Raw genomic sequence first — 26,537 nt, 5'->3', positions numbered from 1 at the left:
GTGTTTCTCAAAGTTCCCTTATCCTTATTTTCTCAAATTCAAATCTCTTTAATATGGAGAGAATTAAAGAAATAACAGCTCAAAAAATTTAGTGAAATACATATCACCTTTTTAATCATGATTATATATTTCTGTGTCTATAAGGTGCCATTTGAGCTTTATATCCCATTGAATTAGTGTTGCTTAAAAGGGTTAGATTCATTAAATCAAATAATTAATTTGGTACATCTCATAATTAACATATGAATTATTATTTCCTGTTCTTGTACTGTCTCTGTAGCCAAGGTAAGATTTTAGGATAAATTGAGAAGTGCTTACCTAGAGGCATAATTTGGGGGATGTTTTATAACCTAAAAATATTTTGACTCCTTCCACAGCCTCTATTCCAATCCCTCTTTCTGAAAGAGTTTCTTTTTGGGAGACACAAAATGTCATTAATTCATTCATTCATCTATTCATCTATATTCATTCTTTCAATAAATTTTTATTCAGCATTGGTATAGATTATGGAGGCTAAAATGGTGAATAAGAAGTATTTATTGCATTTCTATTCCATTTTGAAGGTAGAGAAAATGATGACAATAACATGTAATGTGTGCTAACTTGACAGGTGAAAATAGTAATATGGGATCATGAATATTGTCTTAAAATATTAGGAGATGCTTCCTAAGATGTGAAATTTAAGGAGGATCCTTAAGAACAATGTAAGTTAGATAAGCAAGGTGAGAAGCAATTATATTTATTTCTGTGAACTTTCCTGGGAAAGAACAGGACAAATTCTATGTGTAGAAGGTGGGAGAGGTTAAGAAAATTACGATACCTCTAAGGAACAGCAAGATTGGTGCCTTTGGAAATATACAAAACCATGTAGTCCATATGGCTAGGAGTGTAGAGTATAAAGCCGGATTTGAAGTTAGGATGTTGAGGTTGGAAATATAAACTTATCCATACTTTAAAGGACTTTGCTCTGTTGAGAAGTTCAGAGTGCAGATGTTACCAATATAATTTAACAATGTATCTTGATATTTTGCCTTATTAGATTCTGTGTGTCTGTGCATGTGAGTACACATATGGTTTTATTGTAACAAAGAAACTTGTACACTTTTAACATTTTTTTTAAATTTTTTAACGTTTATTTATTTTTGAGACAGAGAGAGACAGAGCATGAACAGGGGAGGGGCAGAGAGAGAGGGAGACACAGAATCTGAAACAGGCTCCAGGCTCTGAGCTGTCAGCATAGAGCCCGACGCGGGGCCTGAACTCACGGACCGCGAGATCGTGACCTGAGCCGAAGTCGGCCGCTTAACCGACTGAGCCACCCAGGCGCCCCCACTTTTAACATTTAAAACTGAGCATCCTTTTTCCTCTCCAGTGAAAACAAAAAGAAAATTTAAAAATAAACAGGATACTTATTTACTTAAAAATAAATAAAAATAAACATTGTCTATTACAATAGACAGTGTCAATTCCAAAAAAAGATCCTACAGGTTCTGCCGATTCTCCCATCGAGTGACAGGGCTCAAGTCATCATTAGGAGAGAATTTTATTTTAAAAAGTTACCTTCAACTGCAAGGATGTCTGTGAAACATCACAACCGAACATGCCAAAGGAGAAGCCATGTTGTCAAAATGCCCACTCAACCCACCCAAACATCTCAAATCCTGAACTTCTAAAACCCCATTTTTAAAAGTTTTTTTTTTCTTTTCTTTAAACAAGAGAAAGTAGACAGATACATGTTGGTGAGTGCTAACTGTCCATACTCACATAGAGACACAGTGTAATCTCTGAGCCCAATATACAAAGAAGGGAGGGAAAAGGCTAGAATTCTATGCCCTACTACACAGGGGCCTAGCACCCTCCAGCTTCCAACAGAGCTAGGGGAGCAGAAGGTTTTTCTTTTTTCCCCACAGAGCACGGTGGTGTTGATTCTATCAAGTTTTTGTTGAGACAGAAAGGGATATAAACAAATTTGGGTCAGAAAGGGGTAGAGATTCTTTTCCCACTGTATTCTGCTCAAGGTATCTCCCTCCCCAACCCCCCAAAATAAATTGAGAAACATAGTATAAAGGGAGAGAAAAAAGTCTTCAAAAAATAGGGCAAATGAGCACAAGAGGAGGAAAAAAAAAAAAAAAAAGACTGCAACTGCCTCCCAGGGACTGGAGAAAATTAATAAAGAAGGTTGGAATCCATTAGTGTTTCATTAGTCATCTCCTTCATCCTCCTCTCCTTCTTCCCTCTCATCATCATCTTCATCTTCTTCAGCTTCATCCTCATCTCCTTCATCGATATCTTCCAATCCTTCATCATCATCATCTTCTTCTTCTCCTTCCCCTTCATCATCCATATTGGGAACCAGGTAGTACTGTAATGGATTTGGCCAAATATCAACTTTGATGACCTCTCCTAACTCATCTGCACCCATATCAGAATGTCAGTAAACCAGGTGAAGAAGCTCTCTGGTTCCTCACGCTGTCTCTTCCTGCTGGCCTTATTCTGTTTGACTTGAACGTTTGTCAGATCCTTTCCAGATTTCCATTTTATTTCAGTGGACTTCAAAGATAGATCATCACTCTCATTCCTACGATATTCTTTGGAGAGAACTTTATTTTCGAAGTGAGGGTTTTCATCAAAATAAAAATCTAATCTGTAACCTGATTTAACATCTTCAAATTCTGTCACTTCAACTCTTGTCAAATAATGCAGTGTCTCTTCATCCTCCTCCCAAGCAGTGAAAGCACTTGTGAATGGTTGACAAATGTTGTTACCCCAAATTTGGGATTTGGGTGATCAATTCCAACCAATCTCTTCTGAAAAAAAAAGTTTGGTGGAGTTTGTTATATTTCTGTTCTACTTCAAAAACCTTCCCACAGGCTTCTTCATTAAGTCTGTCTATTTCATTTTGTACTTCATCAATATGCTTAGTTGTTTCTTGCTGTCCTTTTTCTTCCTTTGGCAAGTGCCGAGAGGACAACGTCTCTTCTGGCTTGGGGGCATGAGGCAGTAGCGGTTTCTTGGTTTGAGGAGGGAGTGAAGATGTGTGTGGGGCCCATGCTGCGAGGAAACTCCACAAAACAAAGGCAGGCACATGTCTTGGAGAAACTCAGATTATTTGCCTAATTAGATTCTTATCACAGTGTTAAAAGTTATCAAAATGAATTTCTCATGATGTAGAAAACCTTTGGAAGTTATGATAAATATATCCCTAAGCTGGAAGATTATTTTAATGCTTTCTTGAAATGCTTGTTTATATGTGTATTAACTAACTTATGTATTATTTCATATGTACCAATATTATCAGAATATCTTGTATTGGAATAACTATTCCAAGATAGCAATGATAAAATTGGGACAATATGTTTAAAATATACATTTCAAGGTACTTGTGGATGAATAAACAGACCTGAAGGTGAGCCAGATTTTAGAAGAGGATATTTGATCCAAGTGAGATTTACATTTATGTGGCATTTTGCCTGAGGGACTCATTAGTACTCAGGGTTCAGGATAGGTGGAACTTAAGGAAAAAGCCAGGGGGTTATTGATTTGGGGAGTCAATGGATGGAGACTAGGATTGCTTAGGTAGCTGAAACATGAGGTTGAATATGCCACAAAAGTACAGAGCTACAGAAAAGGTGACCCCAAATATCTGGGTTTCAGTTAATTTGGCTTATTTATAAATGAGGTATTCTATATAAAGTTTCTCACCTGAGGCCTGATGTTAACATTAGCTGAATAGCTGAAAAAATTCAGGTTTCAACTGTTGCCCACTGCATGGAATGACAGTTTAGAAAATGAGCCCAGTGAAGTTAACTGACTCTTTCAACATAAAGCAGTACTTTCCAGAGCAGGATAACAAAATCCACTGTCTCTGCAATATCTCCCACAATGTTCAATAAACAATAAAAAAAGATATTAGTTATCCAAAGAAACCACAAAGTGGGACCCATAGCAGAGAGAATATGCTGCTAATAGAAATAGGTCTTCATATTTGTTGATTATTAAGGAGACAGGAACTTTAAATTGGATTAGGAGGCATGAATGTTAATTCAGCTAATATAAATATGTTCAAGGTCATAGATAACCTTATATAATGTGTTGCCAAATACTATTTATATGTCTGCATAAACCAAATAGTGTTGCTTTGTACAAATGCATTTTTAGTTATGTAAATGGAATCGCTTATGTATTTTGTTGCTTTTTGCTTTTTTCATTGAACAAGATGTTCTTCAAGATCTATAGATGCACCATATATACATCATATTTCTCTAACCCCCATATTTTACCTCACCTTTGTCCCAGGAATGGTCACATTGATTGACCGCATTTCAACCATAATGATAAAATGAGCATTCTCGTAAGTTGCTTTTATGGCCCTGTGTGACAATTTCTTGGAGTATATATCCATGAATAGAATTTTTGTGTAATAAGGTAGGTGAATACTTAGTGTGGGTAAAGTTCTATAGCTAACCCAAATGATTATACCAATCTACATTCCTGGTAGCAGCACATAAGACTTCTTATATTCTCTTATCTTCAAAAAGGTTTGGATTAGCCAGCTCCCTAATTTGCAGAAAGTAAAATCTCCTTATAGATATAGTTTGCCAATGAATGTGACCATCTCTTCAATATGCATATTAGCTTTCAGGATTTTCTGTTCTGTAAGTTACCTGTTCATGATCTTTGCCAATTATTTTTTCTGACAGAGTTGTGTTTTTCTAGTTGTTTTGGAGAAGCAACACATACATTGTACATATTAATCAACTTTTACTTTTGGATATTGCAAATTCCATTCCCTAGTTTGCCTAATAAATTTGTCCTTGGTTAACTGTGTTGAACATAAAACCATAATTTTGATGTCATACAATTTGTTCCTGACTTTAATTTTTGCAGTTCTTCTCCACTCCAGTTCACAAAGCTATTTTCCTAAATTTTCTTCTATTTGCTTTGTAGTTTTTCCTTTCAAAATTATGTCTCTAATCCATTAGAAGTCCACTTTTGTGCCTGTTTCTTAATCAAAACTGAGGAACACTGAAGACAACCTATTCTTTCTTAAGTTTAATTAATTTATAGTGCTAGTCATAGGGGTACACACTGTCCCTCAAGAACATGTGTCAGCTGTTCTCCCTTTTAGAGCTTCTAGAATGACTTCCTGATAAATTAACAATTGTCTACAACCTTGACTTCTGTTGGGTAACTGAAATCTACAATAAGGCAATCCATTGTAGAGAGAATATCGTGTTTTAAGTTTGCTTTCAGATTGATTTTAAGCAAGTTTTCTAATGGTGAGCACTTCATGATAAGGCAGAGCCATGCTAAAACAAGCAAACACAAATGCAACCCCCCAAAACCAAAAGCTTTCTTCTAAGGATCATGGAACAATGATCTATCTCACTTTATGTTTTCCTTGCTGTCTCCAACTTTTCTCCCATGCAAACATAATGTATCATATGTGTGCTTCCCAACCAAGGAACAACTTTTACAAAACAAAAACAAACAAAACAACTTTTAGGGGTTGCCAATTCGTTAAGTTTCAACCAGAGCCTGAATTTTATGATTTCTATACCGATTTTCTATTATGTTCAAATTCTATATATCTTGTCGTAGTCACATTTTGAAAATTTATCTTTAGTCTGTCATATTTTGTTCCATCATGAAATACCAAAAATACTTTAATTTTTTAAAGTATAGTTAGATATACTATGACAAATATTACACTTAGAGTTTTTCCGTAGATGAAGATTGAATAAGTAAATGGAACAGTTTAAAACACAGAAAATATTTTGTGTTGAAAAAGACAATGCTTTTCTCACTTAGTCTTCTGTAAGCTTTTCCTTAAGGATTTGTAGAAACAGAAGAATCATAAATAGTTTCATATGTACATTATCTGTACTAGCAATCTCATTTTAATATTAATGTCATCTTCATTTTTCTATCAATGTAACTTTGCCTGAAAAGCTTTTGATTTAGTATTATATCCTTTTCTGTTTTGTTTCTCTTGATACTCACCCTCTTCTCTCACTTTCTCTGAGTTTAAAGTAAATATTTAATAGATAATGTTCAGAGAAGGAAATACGGATGCATTAAAATATTGTTAGGATAGTACTCTGAGCAACCTTGCAGGAAAATATTTTCAAATAAATATTCTAATGCCATTAAAAGGTGGTTTTGTTTGTGTGTTTGTTTGTTTTCCTTAGCCTTATAATTCCTGGTTGAGGGCATACAGTGGTAAAATTGTAAATCTATTTATTGAAAATAAATATTGATATTTTGACACTCATGTTGTAAGGGTGAATGATAAAAACCGTAATACTAAAGATTCAATTTGTGGTGACAATTTAGTAATGACATTAATTTATCAAGTTTTCAAAACCTTATGTAGAAAGAAAAATAGGAGGTCAAAAGGACTTAGGTATTTTGAGAATGTACAGGATTGATCCTCAGATAGTCACCCTTGAAATATGAAATTACTTTCATTGTAAAACACACACACACACACACACACACACACACTCACATATGCCATAGATACATCACAACATTATCTCTTCAAAACACATTTAAAATACATCAACAGAAATAATAATAGAACTGCATCTATTAATGAAGCTTAAGACATTTTTTCCTGATGCCATTGAATTTCTGGGGTTCTTATTATCTGTGTAAGAAAATATTATAGCTGTTTAAATTATCCCTGTTTAATCTAAAACCTATAATAATCAAAATGACTAAGAATGATTTAGACTCCATGACAGAAGTGGTGGTGATAAAATTGTGGAGTTAATGCATTGTGCAGATCAGAATGTTTTTTGGAGTTAAATGTAGGAAGGCAGATTAATAAGAAATAAGGATAATGCATTTGGATTTATACTTTCATAAATCTTTTCCCTGAACAGCAGTAGGAATTTACAGAGGATACATCTAAACTATAGACAGTGCTCCAAAGATAATCAGGGCTTAGAAAACTAATCATAGAATAGTATTCAAGTTTTTGTGTTGAGTTGGATTTCTGGAATAGGATTTAATACATTCAAATGATTATCATCATATTAAAAAAAACAAAAAAGAAACAAATAAACAAAAACTTTCTTGTGTACTACTCACAAGGAAGAATGAAATTTTGCATCTCTTAATCATAAAACTGCCTTTCATACACGTAATATCCATAACTCATGTTGACTTTCACTTTCAAATTCTGACTGATCAAGCACAGAAATTGTGTTTTGATCTTTGAGTCAGTAAAATTTATTTTATAAAAATCAATCAGTTTTATATTTTGTTAAAGAGATGGAAAAGAAATGCAAAATTTGTGCTTTTCCTGTATGGAAAATATGATTAACTTGCTCAACATCCTTTCCAATCTCCTTAAAGTTTGGGTTCTGCAATCATTTCTGCCAATTCAAAGCTGAGGTATGTGAAAAGGGAAGTGAGGTGCAGGATACGTATTTTATGCACATTCATGATGGGATGGTTTTGAAACTAGAATATTTTTGATTCCGCAGCTTACTACAGCGATGTACCTTTCTGATATCACAGCTCTGATTGCAATAGTGATAGCAGTGGCCTTGTGCATAAAGTGGTAGTTGTAGCTATCCCAAATTTGGCAAGGGCAGAGAGCACTTACCTGGGCTTTGCTTTAGAAGTTTATTCCTGAATAATATCCCATTGTGTGTTCATCCTAGAGCTTGCTCCTCTAGCTCCCAACAATGGTTTTCTATGCACCTATCAAACCTTCTGCATAATATAAACCACACAGAGGTATGAGAAGTGTTTGTAGTCACTGAACTTCAAAGAAAGGAAAATCTGTGATTGCCTCTTTGACCTGATCTGATTAGTTTTGACACTAGTGAAAGTCAGCCTACTGTTAGTAAATGCGACACAATTCCCATAAGTGTTAAAGAGCTCAAACAGAAAAAATATATATATTTATGTTTCAATCTTCAGATCAAGACAAATTCAGAAAATCAGAGTTTTTATGACTTACCCAAAGATGATTTCTTAAATTTTTTCATCAAAACTTGATTTAATATTCACAATAGCACCAAAGACCGTGTTCCAGTTTTGGCATATTAGGTCATAAAAAGAAAACTTCTAAGTCCTAAATTGTCTCTTTAATATTGATGCTAAGTATCTTATAGGCAAACTCTAATTTGAGATAATAAGATTGGGAAAATATATGATTAACTTCTTAGTGTAATTTTTACCCAAACTACCCTAAATTACTTAATATAAGCATGCTCATGTATCTCAACTCTCCTTTGGAAAACGGTGATAGGACAGTTTGGATAAACAAGGCTTCATATTTTTCTTGCTATCAGCAGTTTTCCAAAGTTTAATGAGACTTTCCCAATAAAGTATCAGAATTCCATGGCCTTCTCAACAAATTATACCTAGAAGTAGAGCTTAGTATACATTATCTGTAGGATGCATACTTTTGGATAAAGTTTTGTTAGGTTATTTCTTTTATTGAGTTATCTTTTATTTAATGTAAAATTTACCATATTTACCAGTTTTATGTGTACAATTCAGTGGCAGTAACTACCTTTATAATGCAACCATCACCACAATTTATTTCCTTTTTTTGAGGGGGGAAGTCCATTTAAACCCAAACTCATGGTTATGTTTCATACAAATAGAATCACACAATAAATGTTTCTTGTGTATCTGGCTTATTTACCTAACAATGTTTTCAAAGTAAATCCAGAATTTTATTCCTGAATAATATTCCATTGTGTGTATATGCCACATTTTCTTTATCCATTCTTCAGCTGATGGACACTTGGGTTTCATCCACTTTTGACTATAAGAGAATGGAATAAGCTTTTATGAATATTCATTTACATATAGTTGTCTGAAAATTCCTTTCCAATCATTTGGAGATATGTACATAGGTGTGGAATTGGGGGAGGTAATAAATATAGTAATTTGACATTTAAGTTTTTAAAAAGTTATTTATTCAATTTTGAGTGAAAGAGCATGAGTGACATCCAGGCAGAGAGAAAGAGGGACAGAAGATCCAAAGTGGATTCTGTGCTGACAGCAGTGAGACGATGTAGGGTTTGAACTCATGGACTGTGTGATTATGACCTGAGCTGAAGTTGGACACTCAACTGACTGAGCCAACCAGGCACCCCGACATTTAGCTTTTCGAGGAACCACCAAATTCTTTCCTATGGTGATTAAGCCATTTTATATTCTCACCATCAATTTATGAGAGTTCCAATTTCTTTCCATGTTTACCAACTTATTTTCCTTTTTTAAAAAAATAGTTATTCTAATAAGTGTGATATGATATCTCATTATTGTTTGATATGCATTTCCCTAATGATTGGTGATGTTGAGAATCTTTTTATGTGCTTGATGGCCATTTGTATATATTTTGGGGGGAAACGTCTATAATATTTTAGCTTTTTAAAAAAATTGGGTCCTTTGTCTTCTTGTTAGTGAGTTGTTTGTTTTCACATATTTTTCACACTGGATCCTTATTAGATATATAACTGGTAAATATTTTCTCTCATTCTGTAAATTATCTTGTTGCTATATTGATAATATCCTTTGATCCACAAAGGTTTTTAATTTTTATGAAGTCTTATTTATCTATTTTTTCTTTTGCTGCTTATACATTTGGTGTCACATCAAAGAATTCATTGCCTGATCAGGATCATGAAGGCTTACTCTTGTGTTTTGTTCTTGAGTTTTATGGTTAGAGCTGGTATATTTATGTCATTTATTATGCCATCCATTTTGAGTTAATTTTTATGTATGATGTGAAGGAGGAATCTAACTTCATTCTTTTGCATATGAACCATACCATTGTCCCAGCAATATTCATTGAATAGATTATTTTTTTCCCTTTGAGTGATGTTGGCATGTTTGTCAAAAATAAATTGGTTAAGGATACATGAATGTATTGTTGGACTCTTAATTCTATTCTATTGGTAGATTTACGTATGCCAGAGCAATACTGTTCAGATTACTGTAGTTTTGTAGTAAGTTTTGCAATCAGGAAATGTGAGTCTTGTACCTTTGCTTTTATTTTTCAGTATTTTTTTGGCCATTTGAGATTCCTTGAAATTCCATATAAATTTGAGGATCAGCTTTTCCATTTTTGAAAAAACACCTTTGGAATTTTGATGGAGATTGTATTGATTCTATAGATTTCTTTGGATAGTCTTGATATCTTAGCAATATTAAGAGTTCCAATCCATGAACAAGGGATTTCTTCCCATTTATTTAGTTCTTTTTAATTTATTCCAGCACTGTTTTATAGTGTTTAGTGCAGAATTCTTTCATCTTCTTGGTTAAATTAATTCCTATTGATCTATTCTTTTGGATGGTGTTGTGAATGTGATTGTTTTCTTATTTTCCTTTTTGAAATATTCATTCCTAGTGTATAGAAACCAATCCTGCAATTTTTCAGATTTCATTTATTAGCTTTACTAGCTTTTTTTGTGTGGATTCATTGGTATTTTGTATATAGTGGATCAGATCATCTGTGAATAGAAATAGTTTTACTTCTTTCTTTCCAATTAAGATTTTTAAGAAAGTCTTTTCTTTCTTTCTTTTTGCTCTTTTTTATGTAGAAAATCAATTTATTGTATTATAAGCACTTATACAGTTAGTTATGGGCAATAACGGGCCTGGTGGTGAAACAGATCACCCAAATTAGAGATGGTATCAAACTGGTGGTCAATAACTAACTCCTAAAAATGTAACACTTATTCATGATTAATTTAATTTAAAAAAATGCAAGATTTATTTTATAGACTTAACTAGACAGACCTCTTAACTAACTAAAGAGGTATAGCGATCAGGTAAAAACATACATCTTTACAACTTGGTTCAAGTTAAAAAAAAATCCAGAAGGGAAATAAATACTATGAAAACAGCTTTAAAAATGCACTCCTAAGCAAAAATATATGAAGAAAGAGGAACACATAGTTTTGCCTTAACTGAAGAACAGGAGAGGAGACTGGTTTTGCCTAGGAAAATGTGCATCTTGTGAAGTAAGATATGAAGGTATTAGACTACGAATATGTATGTCTTGCATCTTTCCTATTTGCTGTGTAAAAATAATAGTCTGCAGTGTTATACATCATACCTCAGACACCTACCTCTCTTGGCTTTATTCTTATTCAAGCGTTTACCTACATGAGACTAAAAACTTAGAGAAATAGCATAAGAAAAATAACCACACACAATATTTCCCTTTATGTGACTACTTTAGATGTGGCTTGATTACTAGGAAATTACTGAAGAAAATTTAACTATAAATCTGTGGCTTTGCTGAATTAAGCCCCCCAATTAATGTCTAGAAAACATTCACTCCTCGGGCCGATACCATTGCTAGTGGTACCTGTTATAGAAGGATATTCAAACAAAACTCTGAGTGTCTCAAAACCATTGTTAAATAAATCTCAGAGTTAAGAGTGGGGGAAAGGAGAGTCTAAAATCACAAGAAATGCAGAAATATCTAGGAACTTGTCTTTCTGGATCCATACTTCCCTTCAGGGTCTTCATCACTGTAAATATTCCCTATAATTTCCACATTTGCATAACGTTGTGATGTGACACAAAACAAATTACCCAAGCCTCATTAGGATTCCAGGAGAAATCAGGTATTGGTAATGTGATCACTATGAATAAACAATTCTGGTGGCCTATCTTCTCCATTGTCATGGGATCATTCCTCTCAATTTTACTTAAGTCTTACACATTCAGTCTGTGATCAGTACTATGGGGAGAGGACCCATTGTCACAGAGAAGAAAAGAGATAAGAACACACAGGGGAATGCACAAGAAGGTTTCCCTGAAGCCACTGGCTTGCTAAACAAGACAGGCTGAATTTCCTGAGTTTTTACAACTAGCAGTCTTAAAGCCTTGTGTTGAGTTTTTACAACTAGCGGTCTTAAAGCCTGGTGTTTAAAGGTCAGCAGGCATGACTAGGATAGAACCTGGAGAGTACCGCTTGCCTGCTCCTGGGAAGAAGGCAGGCAAACAGTACAAGGGCAGGTAGCATGGAAACAACAATCTGAAGAATGCCTGGGCCACACAGGATGGAGATTTTTCACTTTTCCCAGGGTGCATCTCTGAGAGGCAGTGTTCACTCTTCACAGAGACGCCTCTTCAGGAACAAAGGCGCTGGCTGGCACCATTGCCATCCCCTGCCACTCAGCATAAGCATAGAGTCACTGCTGGAAGCAGAACAACACCACACTGGCTGCCTAACTTGCTTACATCAAGCTCTGTCCCTAAGCACTCTGGTGGGACTGGCCTTCTCAGTCAAGCTTGTGTCATTCCTAGCATGGTGCGCCTCTCTCCACAGAAGACAAGACCAGACTCCTACTCACATCGTGTCTTCCTAACAGAGAGTTCTGCAGGGACTCAGTTCCATGGATACTGGCAAGTCTCATTTCACAAGCAGTCCAGAGCACACCTAGTTAAAACTCACCACATTCAGACCAGAGACCAAACACTGCCCACAGCAGGCAAGGAGAACCTCTGCAGACAACTGGCCTGAAGGATGGAGCAGCCAAACCACATCAGCAGAGCACACACAACACACACTAAAGACACTTCCTGAAGCCCCAGGACCTGGCAATACATGACTCTTCTTCATAAGACCATTACTTTCAGTAGCAGAGGACATAACTAGCTCTTCTAACACAGAGAAGGAGCCAGAGACTTAGACAAAATGCCAAGACAGTGGCACTTATCCTAAGTAAAAGAACAAGATAAGGCCATGGCCAGAGATCTAAGTGAAACAGATATAAGTAACATACCTAATGGAGAATTTAAAGCAACAACCATAAGAATACTCACTGGGCTTGAGAAAAGAATAGAAGACATCAGTGAGACCCTTACCACAAAGATAAAAGAATTAAAAAGGAATTAGTCATAGATGAAGAATACAATAAATGAGATTAGAAACATGCTTGATGCATGCAGGGGGCTGGAAGAAGCAGAGAAATTAATTACTGACCTAGAATGCGAATTAATACAAAGCAATAAAGCTGAACAAAGGAGAGAAAGAAGAATTATGCAACAGGAGCATAGACTTACAGAACTCGGTGATACCATCAAAATTAAAATACCATTCATATTAAAGGAGTCTTAGAAGAAGAAGAGAGGGAGCTCCTGGGTGGCTCAGTTGGTTGAGCATCTCACTTCGACTCAGGTCATGATCTTGTGGTCTGTGAGTCTGAGCCCCATGTTGGGCTCTGTGCTGACAGCTCAGATTCTGTGTCTCCCTCTCTCTCTGCCCCTCCCCCCACTCATGCTCTGTCTCTCTCTCTGTCAAAAAAAAAAAAAAACATTTAAAAATTTTTTAAAAAAAGAAGAAGAGAGAGCAAAGGGAGCAGAAAATTTATTTCAAGAAATAACAGCAGGAAACTTCCCTAATCTGGAAAGGAAACAGACATTCGGATCCAGGTGACATAGAGAACTCTCTTTTGAGAAAAGCAGCTCAACACCAAGACATATTGTGATTAAACTTGCAAGATACAGTGTTAAAAAAAAATCTTAAGCAACAAAACAAAAGAAGTCCTTAACTCGTGGGAAAAACCAATAAGAGTAGCTGGAGATTTCTCAACAGAAATTTGGCAAGCCAGAAGAGTGGCATGATATATTCAAAGTGCTGAATAGGAAAAATTCTGCAGCCAAAAATAGTCTATCCAGAAAGGCTATCATTCAGGAAAGGAGATGTAAAGTTTTCCAGACAAACAAAAACTAAATGAGTTCTTGACCACTAAACCAGCTCAGCAAGAAATTTTAAAGGGGACTCTTTGAGTGGAAACAAGAACAAAAGTGACAAAGACAAGAAAAATTCAGAGGAAATCTCTAGAAACAATGACAAAACAAGTAATAATTGGCCATAAATACATATATATTGATAATTACTTTGAATGTAAATGGACTAAACATGCCAATCAAAAGACATAGTGTGCTGGAGCTCCTGGGTGGCTCAGTCGGTTAAGCGCCAGACTTTAGCTTGGGTCATGACTTTGCAGTTCGTGGGTTTGAGCCCTGTGTCAGGCTCTGTGCTGACAGCTCGGAGCCTGGAGCCTGCTTTGGATTCTGTGTCATCCTCTCTCTCTGCCCTTCCCCTGCTCAAGCTCTCTTTCTCTGTCTCAAAAATAAATAAACATTAAAAAAAAAAAAGGACAGGGTGCCAAAATGGATTAAAATAACAGACTCATCTAGGGGCACCTTGGTGGTTAAGCGTTTGACTTCATCTCAGACCATGATCTCACGGTTGGTGGGTTTAAGCTACACATTAGGCTCTGTGCTGACAGCTGGGAGCCTGGAGCCAGTTTTGGATTCTGTGTCTCCCTCTCTCTTTGCCCCTCACCCACTCACGTTCTGTCTCTCTCTCTTTCTCAAAAATGAATAAACATTAAAACAAAGACTCATCTATATGTTGCCTACAAGAGACTCATTTTAGACCTAAAGACTCACCTGCAGATTGAAAGAAGTTAAATTAAGCCCAGAGTGATAGAAGGAAGTAAATAGAAAATATTAGAGCACACTTAAAATCAATAGAAATATATAGTATTTTCAATACAATATCATCTTATGCTATTAACCAAAATAGGAAACAGTAGCACAAATTAATGAAATTAAGAGTTGGCGTTTGGAAAATGTTGACAAGCCTTTAGCTAGACTAAGCAAAAATAGATAAGACTCATATAAATACTTAAAAATGAAAGAGGAGACATTCTAAATAATGCCAAAGATATAAAAAGGATTATAAGGAACTACTATGAGCAATTTTATGCCAACAAACTAGATGATCTTGAAGAAATGGATAAATTCCCAGAAATATTCAACCCATCAAGATGAAATCATGAAAAATAGAAAGTTTGAACATATCTATAACTAAAATGGAGATAGAATAGTTAATGAAAAAACTATCAATAAGAGACCTATTAGAGTAGCTCAGTTAGTTAAGCGTCCAGCTCTTGGTTTCAGCTCAGGTCATGATCTCACAGTTTCATGGGTTCAAGTCCTGCATTGAGCTCTGTGCTGACAGTGTGTAGCCTGCTTGGGATTCTCTGTCTCCCTCTTTCTCTGCCCCTTCCTCATTTGCGCTGTATCTGTCTCTCTCAAAATAAATAAATAAACAAACAAACAACAACAACAAAAAAAGCCCTATCAATAAAGCAAAGCTCCAGATAACTTCGTTGATGAATTATACCAAATATTTAAAGAAGAATTAATAACAGTCCTCAAACGCTTCCACAAAATTAAAGCAGAGAACATATTTATCAACACATTTTAAAACGCAAGCATTACCCTGATACTAAAGGCAAAATGCCACAAAAGAAGAAAAGTATAGGACAATAGCCATTACAAAACAGGTGCAGAAATCCCCAACAAATTACTAGGAAATCAAATTCAAAAACACATCAAAAGGATCAAGTGAAAATTATTCCTGGCATGCAAAGATGGTTCAATATGTGAAAATTGGTTAATATGATATATCATATTAACAAATAAATAATGCAAATCACATGATCATCTCAAAAATATTAACTAATTTCAACAAAGTTTTATGATAAAAGCTCTCAACAAACTAATAATAGAAGAAAAACATCTCAGTATACCGAAGACCACATATGGAAAGTCCACATCTAACATCATACCTAATGGTGAAAAATTGAAAACTTTTTTTCCAAGATCAGGAACAAGGCCAGGATGCAAATGATATGACTTCTACATGGAAAAATCTAAAGACTACAAAAGAAATTCTGTTAGAACTAATAAATTAGGTAAAGTTGCAGGATACAAAATGTACAAAAATCAGCTTTGTTTCACAAACTAACAACAAACTATTTGAAAAGGAGATTAGGAAAACAATCTTATTTACAATACCACCAAAAGAGAATAAAATACTTAGGAATAAATTTAGCTAATGATGCGAAAAACATATGTAATGAAAATTCCAAAACATTGATGAAATAATTTAAAGAAGACACAAATAAATGAAAAAAAGTATCTCATACACATGGATAGGAAGACTTAATAGTATTAAAATGTACATACTACACAAAGTGATCTACAAATTCAATATAATCCTTATAAAAATACCAGTGAGAATTTTTTAGTATAAATAGAAATTGCAATTCTACAATTCATATGAAACCACAAAAGACCACATAACCAACCTTGAGAAAGAACAGGATGCAAGCATCACACTCTCTGATTTCAAAATATGTTAGAAAGCTACAATAATCAAAGTGGTATAGTATGGGCATAAGAACTGATGCCCATCAAAGGAACAGCATAGTGAGCCCAGAAATAAACAAACAAAATAAACATGCATGTTAGGTCAAGTGATCTCAAAGGTGCAAAAATTTCACAATTGGGAAAGAATAATTTCTTTAATAAATGGTGTCGAGAAAACTGGATAGCCGCATACAAAAGAATGTAATTGGATCCTCATCTTACCATAGTAAAAAATCAACTCAAAATGGATTAAGGACTTACATATAAACTTGAAACTAAAAATCTTAGGACAAAACAGGAGGAAAGTTTCAAGACATTAGTCTTGACAATGAATTCTGGGATATGACACCAAAAGCACAGGGAATGAAAACAAAAATTAAAAAGTAGGGGACCACATCAAACTAAAACGATTCTGTGCAAAAAAGTAAACAATCAACAAAGTGAATGCCAACCCTCAAATTGGGAGAAAATATTTTCAGTGTTGGTATCTGATAAGGGGTTAATATCCAACACATATAAAGAACATCTAAAACTCAATAGAAAATAATAACCCAATTAAAAATGGGTAAAGGACTTGAATTGGCGTTTCTCCAAAGAAGACACACAAATAGCCAACAGGTATATAAAATATGCTCAGTGTCATTAGAGAAATACACATCAAAAGCACAATTAAATATAACTTCACACCTGTCAAGATGGCTATTATTAAAAAAAAAGAAAAGTTTGGAAAAGATGCTAAAAAATTGAAACCCTTGTGTGTTTTCTGACAGGAATGCAAAATGTTACAGCCACTATGGAAACAGCACAAAGGTTACTTAAAAAAATTAAAAATAGATCTCCAATATGATTGAACAACATCTTCTGCAAATTTATCCAAAAGAATTGAAATTAGAATCTCAAAGAGAAATTGGTAACCTCATGGTCATTGCAACACTATTTGCAATAATCATTGATAAATGGAAAAAGAAAATATGGTATGACTTTTATTCCTTTATTTTCTTTCTGATCCCCAGTATCATTTCAATAGTACCATATTCGAGTACATTGATTCTTTGTTCCGTCTGCTTAATTATGCTGCTGAATACTACTAATGAATTCTTCATTTTAGTTATTTTACTTCGTAGCTGTGTAATTTCTGTCTGCTTCCTTCTGATAATTTCAGCTTCATTATTAATATTCTTATTCAGTTTATAAATCTTTTTCTTGATTTTCTTCTCCACTTTTTCCATGTTTTTTTTCAGCTCTTGGAGCATATTTGAGGCAGTTTATAGAAGTATTTGTCTAGTAAACCTAATGTTTGTGTGCTTCCTCAGAAACAGTTTCCATTAATTTCTTCTATGAATAGACTATGCTTCCTTTTTTCTTTGTATACTTAGTAATTTTTTTCCTGACAGTGGCAAATTATGAATATTATAATATGGTGACTCTGGAAATCATATTCTTTCTCATCCTCAGAGTTTGTTTTTTGGTTGCTGTAGGCAGTAGTTGCTTAATGATCTTTCTAAACAACTTTTGTGAAATTTGCACTCTTCGTCATGCATGCTCTCTGAGGTCTCTTATCTTTTCGATTATTGGCTAGTGGTTTGATAGGGATTTTTTTGAAAACAAAATGCCAAAAAAAGAGACAATGAAAATGAAAGCAAGAATGAAAGGAGGAAGGGGGGGGAGAGAGAGAGAGAGAAAGAAAGAAACAAGAAGGAGGAGAAGGAGGGAGAGGAGAGCAGGGGAGAGGGTAAAAAGAGAAAAGAAAGAAAGAAAGAAAGGGGAAGGAAGAAAGAGGAAGGAAGGTAGGAATGAAGGAAAAGGAAAATGAAGGGAAAAGCAAAGAAAGAGAAAGGGAAAGAGGAAGGGAAAGGAGAGGAGAGGAGAGGAGAGGGAAGGAAAGGAAAGAAAAGAAGGAAAAAAACCTCTCCTAGTTTTGCAGATGGGTTCTGTTATGTGTTCTTTTTCAATGCTTGGCTAGAATTGCTCTGAGCCTGGAGATGAGCCAGAGGTGAAAGTTTACGGTCTTCTCAGTTTTTTGCATCAACAACAGAGTTAAAATGTTGGTAAGATTTATTCATATTATCATAGTGATGTGAGGTTTTTCCTACACAATGGGGGCATAGGGTGAATGGAATTAATATTATTTCTATGCCTAATATTAAAACCTATGAAGACAACAGCAGAATAATATGGGTACATCATCAAGGATTCAGAAACATCAAAAATGAAGGTTAGGTTATCCTATAAAATAACCCATCAGTTCAGCTAAAATTCTGAGAAAACAAATGCATGGAATATGTATAGAACAAAATTATGAATACAAACTATGGTTTTGTGCCTGTTGTAGCAACAAAGGCTATATGAGCTACTCATATTTTTATTAGTTATATATTTATATAATTTAATTTTCTTCTGTATTTTCCTCTCTTCTTTTACAGTATTATTTTATATAGGATGGAGTAGTGGTTTTATTTCATAGGTTACTAGAAATCAAGGATGGATTGTTACTGGACTAAAAGGGATAATGCACATCACTCAGATACGGAAATGTGACAGATGAGAGTTTAAGTCTCTTCTTTGGGAAAAGGGTGACACCATACAATGAATTATTTGTGTTAGGTTAATTGGTAGCAGCTTGTTGCTCTAACTGTTATTCAAGAATTTAAGCTTAAGAAGAAAAATGTGTGTTTAGATGTGGCCATTGAGTATTTTGATGGTGGCAAATACTAGAATTGGCTCACTCAACATCCACTTATGTAATCTCTCAGGAGCCGATAGCAGACAGGTATAAAGTCCTTGTCCCGATTTCTTTGTATCTAGACTTTGGAATATATTTCAGTTTATAACAATTGGATGCATTTATGCAAGACTGATCAGATAAAGACAGAGTATAGGGTATTCATTTTTCTAGCATTGGTCATGGCAGTGGTGGAATGGTTCAGACGCCAGCAGATTTCTTGATTAATCAATTTCTGCAATGATGAGATAACTTTCTTGATCTGAGCAGAGGCACAACAGATCTGGGTACTGAAAATATTTCCTGGAACCTCAACGTAGTCACCTCTCTCCATTTCATCAATTATATATGCACCAAATTTTCTGTATTAAGTTCTTTCCTAGCTTAGACAGATTATAATGCATTCTGTTTGTAATTGATCACTCTCCAATGCAGTCTCTAAATGAAAAATTGCGTAATTTTTATCAGAACAAAAGGGTTCAAACTGTAACAAGAATAGTCAGTCAGTCACCTGACAAAAAAAAAAAAAAAAAAAAAGAACATTGGTTGTGGAAAATCCTTCCATGAACTAACTAACAATGTATTTCCAATCTATTAAGGATAGGCTTAGGTAGGTGAAGATAAAATATATTACAATGTTAAAAGAAAAAGAAAAAGAAAATATATTACATGTTTCTCTAACTCAGCAATGGTAAGTAGAAAATGGAGATAACATTATTGTAGTTTTCAATAAAAAAAATACGGTATTTAAAAAACCTGAAACCATGCTCTGCAAGTGTAGGCAGTGGACACTTGCTAAGCAATTTGCAATTATATCTTTGGGTCTATTTTAGTTATCTATTAATCTTATAAGATTTATAACTGCCACTATGCTATATCTCACCATCAATTAGTAAAATGAACCAGAAAAACTTATGTGACTTATCTACATACATCCTAATTGTCTCAAAAGCACTATGACAAAAGAGATTATATAACATGAAGTGTACAGACAGCAGCAATTGCTAAAATGAAAAAAGCAACATTCAAATATCTGAGCTTTATAGTCAGAAAGACAAAGTGAGGGGCGCCTGGGTGGCTCAGTCGGTTGAGCGTCTGACTTCGGCTCAGGTCATGATCTCACGGTTCCTGGGTTCGAGCCCCGCATCCGGCTCTGTGCTGATAGCTCAGAGCCCGGATCCTGCTTCCAATTCTGTGTCTCCCTCTCTCTCTGCCCCTCCCCCACTCACACTGTGTCTCTCTCCAAAAATAAATAAACATTAAAAAAATTAAAAAAAAAAAAGACAAAGTGAAAATGCAGATATGTTAGTGTAAAGAAGTATGGAGTTAGCGCCAGCCCCTTCAGACCTCTAGCAATCATAAATATGAGTTTCCTACAGAAAGTATTTTAAAAATTCACTTTATAGCTCAATTTACACTTAAGATAGTTAGAAATGTACACATTAAATAGATACAGGTCTCTCGTGATAAGCCATACTTAGAATTGAGAGTCTGGGGGCGCCTGGGTGGCGCAGTCGGTTAGGCGTCCGACTTCAGCCAGGTCACGATCTCGCGGTCCGTGAGTTCGAGCCCCGCTCGAGCCCCGCGTCGGGCTCTGGGCTGATGGCTCGCAGCCTGGAGCCTGTTTCCGATTCTGTGTCTCCCTCTCTCTCTGCCCCTCCCCCGTTCATGCTCTGTCTCTCTCTGTCCCAAAAATAAATTAAAAAAATAAATTAATTAAAAAAATAAAAAAATAAATAAATAAAAAAACGTTGAAGAATTGAGAGTCTGTTCTATATCCAAAAAATTGAAGTAGAAGCTTAACATAGATAATACATATAGGATTTGTAAAAAAATAATCACAAGAATATGAAAATCACCTTGCAAAGAATAGTCTCATTTATTCTATCAGTCAGTCCAACTAATTGATACTTTGCAAAATATATTCAAATTAGTTTAAACAGTAATGTTAATATGGTTGCTAATATTTTTCTAATACATTAAAATCTTTGACTTTACAAAAACATAATTTGCAATCATACAGAGATTAAAGCACTAGAGATCACTAGAAATTACATACATGTTATATATATATGATATACTTATCATACATCTACATATGTGAAATTTGATTCCAGTTTTTCATAGTAGTTATGTTGTATAAAGTTGTTGTGAACACCAAAGTAGGCAATATGAAAGCATTTGAAACATTGTTCCTGGGAAAACAGGGTTAGGTTCATGCTAACAGCTCTGGTTACATTTTCATCAATTAATGAGTATGTTTCTGTTTAAATAAATCTTATTTAATATATATTGTTGATCCATACCATTGAGCTCACAGCCAGCTGCACTATAACTCATGTGTGAACAAAGTGTATATAACACAGGCTTTTTTTTTTTTTCCTGCAAGACATATCACAGCCTTCATGCATTTAGCAACATTTCAGGCACTATACTCAGGGACTACTTAGACAGTGATGAAATCACTAACAAAAAAACAAAAAATAATGTGAGAAATGTGGAACTATATAGATTATGAAAAGGACATTCGTTTAAAGTATGAGAATTGAAACAAGAAGGGACAGCATCACTTTGTTCAACCTCAAGTGGTAATGTGTATTGGGCTACTCAAATTTTTCACTGCTCTGTATATATTCTTGAATGACTGAATAAGTGCCACAACTATTGATTTAAAGGTTACAAATAAATTTTAGCAAGACACTCACACAAACCACTCTGTATATATGTGTATATATATATATATATATATGTGTGTGTGTGTGTGTGTGTGTACGTATATCTATATACACACACGTATATACATGTATATACACGTACACACATGTATATATATATATATATGTACACACACGTGTGTGTGTATATATATAACTATGTATCCATATATGTATAAATAGATGTATACATATTTGCAGCATAAAGTATACAAAATATAACATACAATATACAAAATAATTCTATTAATAATGTTAAATTAATGCTACCTAAAAATAGATAAATTGCCAGAAGAAACAAGCTACCATCCATCATTTCAATGAGATTTCAGATCACTTTACTCTGTTGGACTGAAGCAAACAAAAAGGAAAATTAAAAATATGAAATTCTCAAAGAGCGCAATGAGAGTGTAGGTCCATTGTTTTCACATTTAAGAAAATACTCAATTTCTTCAAAAATACATGGAACTTTATGAACATTAACCATATAATAAAGTTAGTTTTGATGGATTTTAATTTAAAAAGTCAGGTATAGGCTACATTATCTGTCATGCAATTAAATTAGAAATTGATAGAAACAATAACAGACCAATAGATTTAGAACTCAAAAAGAAAAGTTCATTTTGGAAATTTAAAATTATTTAGACATGACAAAAAATATGCCAAAACTTATACAAAACAGTGTAAGTGGTTCCTAGAATATTATTTAAATGCTATTAGAAAACAAAAAAAACAAAAACTAATTTTTAAAAACCTAAAATGCTCCTTTAATGATTACATGAAAACAATAAAACAATCTCAAAAAAGAAGAAATAAAATAATAAATATAATATGTGTATAAATAAAATGTAAAATAAAGATAATAAAAAAGCAAAATCTTTGAAAAAACTAGTAATATTGGCAATTACTCATGACAAACTGAGAAAAAAAAGGAAATCAAAAATTAAAACTATTAGCAATATAGAAGAGGTAATACCAATACTGAAATATAAAAATTACAAAAATAAAAATGAAAAACTATACCTAAATAGTTGAATACCAAAAATGGACAATTTTCTAGAAAGATACTAATTAAAAAACATTACTCAAGAAGAAATAGGAAATAAGAAGCATCTTTAATCACCAGAGAAGTTTAGACAATAATTAAAAATCTATTCACCAAAGAAAAGAGTCCTAGGTTTTTAGGAGATTGATACCAAATATTTAAGTGGAAAAAATTTCAATATTATAAACATTCTTCCTGAGAAAAACCAAAAAGGGAAAACAGATCTTATGCATTTTATGATACCAACCTAATCAGGGTCACACAATCAGAAAGGCCCCTACCAAAAAAAAAAAAAAAAAAAAAAAAAAAAAAAAAAAAAAAAAAAAAACACTCTATCTCATGAACATGGGTGCAAAACTCCTAAATAAAATGTTACTAAACCAAATTAAGCATATGATCATTTTACTATTTACAGAATTAGTTTCCAAAAAAATTCAAAAACATTTTTGATAAAAACTGTTAACAAGTTAGGATGGGAGGAAATTATCCCAACCTGATTAAGGATATCTTTATCTTTTATAGCCCTACAGAATATATACTTAATAATGAAAAAAGAAGGGTATCTATTAATATTATGCTCGTCCAGCATACTACTGAAAGTCCTAACTAGTGCTATGGAAAAAAAAAATATGTATATATGCATGAAAAAGAAAAAAAAACATAGCTTTTATTATTTGAATTGTATAATTATCTAAATAAATAGCTAGGGGCGCCTGGGTGGCTCAGTCGGTTAAGCGTCTGACTCCAGCTCGGGTCATGATCTCGTGGTCCGTGAGTTCGACCCCGCGACCGGGCTCTGTGCTGACTGCTCAGAGCCTGGAGCCTGTTTCAGATTCTGTGTCTCCCTCTCTCTCTGACCCTCCCCCGTTCATGCTCTGTCTCTCTCTGTCTCAAAAATAAATAAATGTTAAAAAAATTTTTTTTAAATATAAATAAATAAATAAATAGCTAAACTGAATCTATAGCAGAATTATTGGAAATTTTAAAAAGTGTAATAATTTTCTTGATTGTAAATTTTAAAATTTCAATTGTGATGCTTTATACAAATAATAATCATTTAAAATGTAAAAAAGATGTAATACAAAATACTGTTCAGCAGTAAAAATATATAATTAGAATAATTCCAATTAAAAGCATGCATTACTTTTTAGGCATAAATTTTAACATCTCATTCAAATATATGACATACGATTTCATTAAATGGAAAGGGAAGTTTCCTGGATGGAAATATTTAACCCTACGGAAATGTCATTCTTACAAAATTAATTTATATTTTCAATGCACTTTTCTATTTAAAGTTTCAACAAGGTCCTTCAAAAAACTTGCTAATATAATCCCAAAATCTATAGGGAAGAGCAAAAGACTAAGTATAACTGAAATAATTCTAAACAAAAAAGGGGGGGGGACTAATTATGAGAAAATTCTCCTATCAGATATCAATATCTGTAGAGACCTACCTACGCATTTAAGGTAGTAAGGTGTTGGCACAGGAAGAGATAAACCAACAATGGAAGACATTATTAGAACCCCTCCCTCAATATTAGTACATATCTAATAGCTTGGTTTATGATAAGGGATTGGGGTAACAGAGGAATTGCATATGAGTGGGGAAAATAATACAGTCTAAAATAAATAATACTAGGAAAGCTTATTATACTTACATTAAGAGATTGATTCTTACTTTAGACTACAGACACACATACAAAATCTCAGCTGCAAATGGAAAATATATCTAAACTTTAAGAATAATATTAAAGTTTCATATAACTTCAATGTAGAGATGTATGGTGACTCAGTATTTGCATCAAATGGTACAATTACTTTGATACCTTTAATTAAATGATGATATATAAGTCAGCTATTAATGTATAACAAACCACCATGAAATTAATGACTTACAATAACAACCATTTATTTTTGTGCATGAAATACAGAAGGCCGGGAAATTAATCTGGGCAGGTTTGGTGGATTTTGTTTGGGCTTGTTCAGCATCTGTTATAAACTAGTGGCCCTACTCGTGTTTCACTGGTTTGGAATGGCCTTGGTGGAAATGATTGGGCTCTGCCGCATGTGGTTTCTCATCCTTCTATAGACTCACATAAACTTATATTCATGACAGAGGTAGGTTCCAAGGTCTTTTGAGGTCTGTTATTATAACCAACACAGTGTTGGTTGGTTTAGTGTTGGTGGTGTTATTTCCTCCACACTGTATCAGTCAAAACAAGTCACAAAGACAGATATGATTCGAGGAGTAGGAAACTAGACTCTACCTCATGATGTGTGGAGCAGAAACGTAGAAATGTCCAAGAAGGTAGATTCAGAGAAGGGTACAGAATTTTCTTCCACTTTTGTAATCAATATAACTACAGAGAGTACAATTTTCTCTTCTTTATTTAATTCCTTTTAATTAGAAGTAAGTATAATAGTAGAGATGTTTCTTAGAAGACATCTTTTATCTTCCCAATATTAGGTAGTAATGTAATTTTTTTTCTATCATTGATATGCACTAATAATATATTAAAAGGAAACAAAGTAAACTTCTCACCTAAAAAACTTCACTGGATCATCACACTTTCTCACTTCAATTTCCATCTTGCTTTTGTGGAATTTAATGAGAACCATATTATGTGTCTGGTTATAAACTATCAAATTTATTCTGGTTATACCCCTTAAAATCAGATCAATCACAAACCTACGTTTTAAGGGGTGTTTGGTAATATATGGTTTTAAAAACATATACAAATGTATAATTTAGGCAAATACATTTAAGCTTCTGTTTAGATGTATTTCAGTAAACATTTACTTGTTGCCAACAGAAGACACTGAAAGAAAATTAATTTAACTCTTCGGGCAAATATTTCATGGTATTGCTGACCCAAAAAATTTAAAAATACAATAAGTAAATAAAACTTTTTAAAATCTAGTGAAAAATATCATGTTTGCAACAAACATTATGAGAGTATTAGGTGTTTCCTTGAATTGCATTATATTTTACTATAAATGAATTATAGGAAGTTTGAAACATGGTTTATCCTCTGATAAACTTCTCTTTTTTGTATTTTACTATGTCCTGAAGTAACTTAAGTAGAATTAGGAAACAATTTTCAATGAAACAGAAAAGAAAGAAAACAATTTTCAAAATATTATTCGTAGCAAGAATTGTTCAAAGGATAAATGTTTCTAATTATTTACTTCAAAATAGGCCAGACATCCAATTCTTTTTTGGTTCTCATAAATTTTGCTACAAATTGATACTAAAAGTATGTAAAATTCCACTTCTTCTGATAATTCATGGTTATTATTACTAAAAATCCACATTAGAAATTTCCTAAAAGTACTTTTAGACAGCAGCATAATAATGAAGTTTCAAAATAGTTACCACTTTATAAAAAATATTAATTTTGTCTACGAAGGAATTAAAAATTTATGGAATGTTTATAAATGTATGTGCTAAAATTAGGATATAAATCTCTTGAAATTATACTCTAAAAGTAGCTATTTGCTGGGTGCCTGGGTTGTTCAGTTGGCTAAGTGTCCAACTTCAGCTCAGGTCATGATCTCGCAGTTTATGAGGTTGAGCCCCACGTCAGGCTCTGTGCTGACAGCTCAGAGCCTGGAGCCTGCTTCAGATTCTGTGTGTGTGTGTGTGTGTGTGTGTGTCTCTCTCTCACTCTCTTTCTGCCCCTCCCCCACTCACACTCTGTCTCTCTCTCAAAAATAAACATTACAAATTTTTTAAATAAATAAAAGTAGTTATATGCTGAAAACATGAAATAAACTTTTCATGATATAAACAATTATAGATGGAGAGAAGTCTGAAATTATGTGCCAAATG

General features: G+C 33.8%; 1 pseudogene; it reads right to left on the bottom strand.

Annotated features, from left to right (window-relative positions):
* Positions 1 to 2,200: 2,200 nt before the first annotated feature.
* LOC125922389 (protein SET-like) overlaps positions 2,201 to 26,537 on the bottom strand; it is a 79,916-nt pseudogene continuing 55,579 nt past the window's right edge.

Source organism: Panthera uncia, chromosome B1, assembly GCF_023721935.1.
Source record: "Panthera uncia isolate 11264 chromosome B1, Puncia_PCG_1.0, whole genome shotgun sequence".
In the NCBI taxonomy this organism is placed as follows: domain Eukaryota; kingdom Metazoa; phylum Chordata; class Mammalia; order Carnivora; family Felidae; genus Panthera; species Panthera uncia.
Note: the sequence above shows the minus strand (reverse complement) of the source record. Positions and strands in the feature narration are given on the sequence as shown.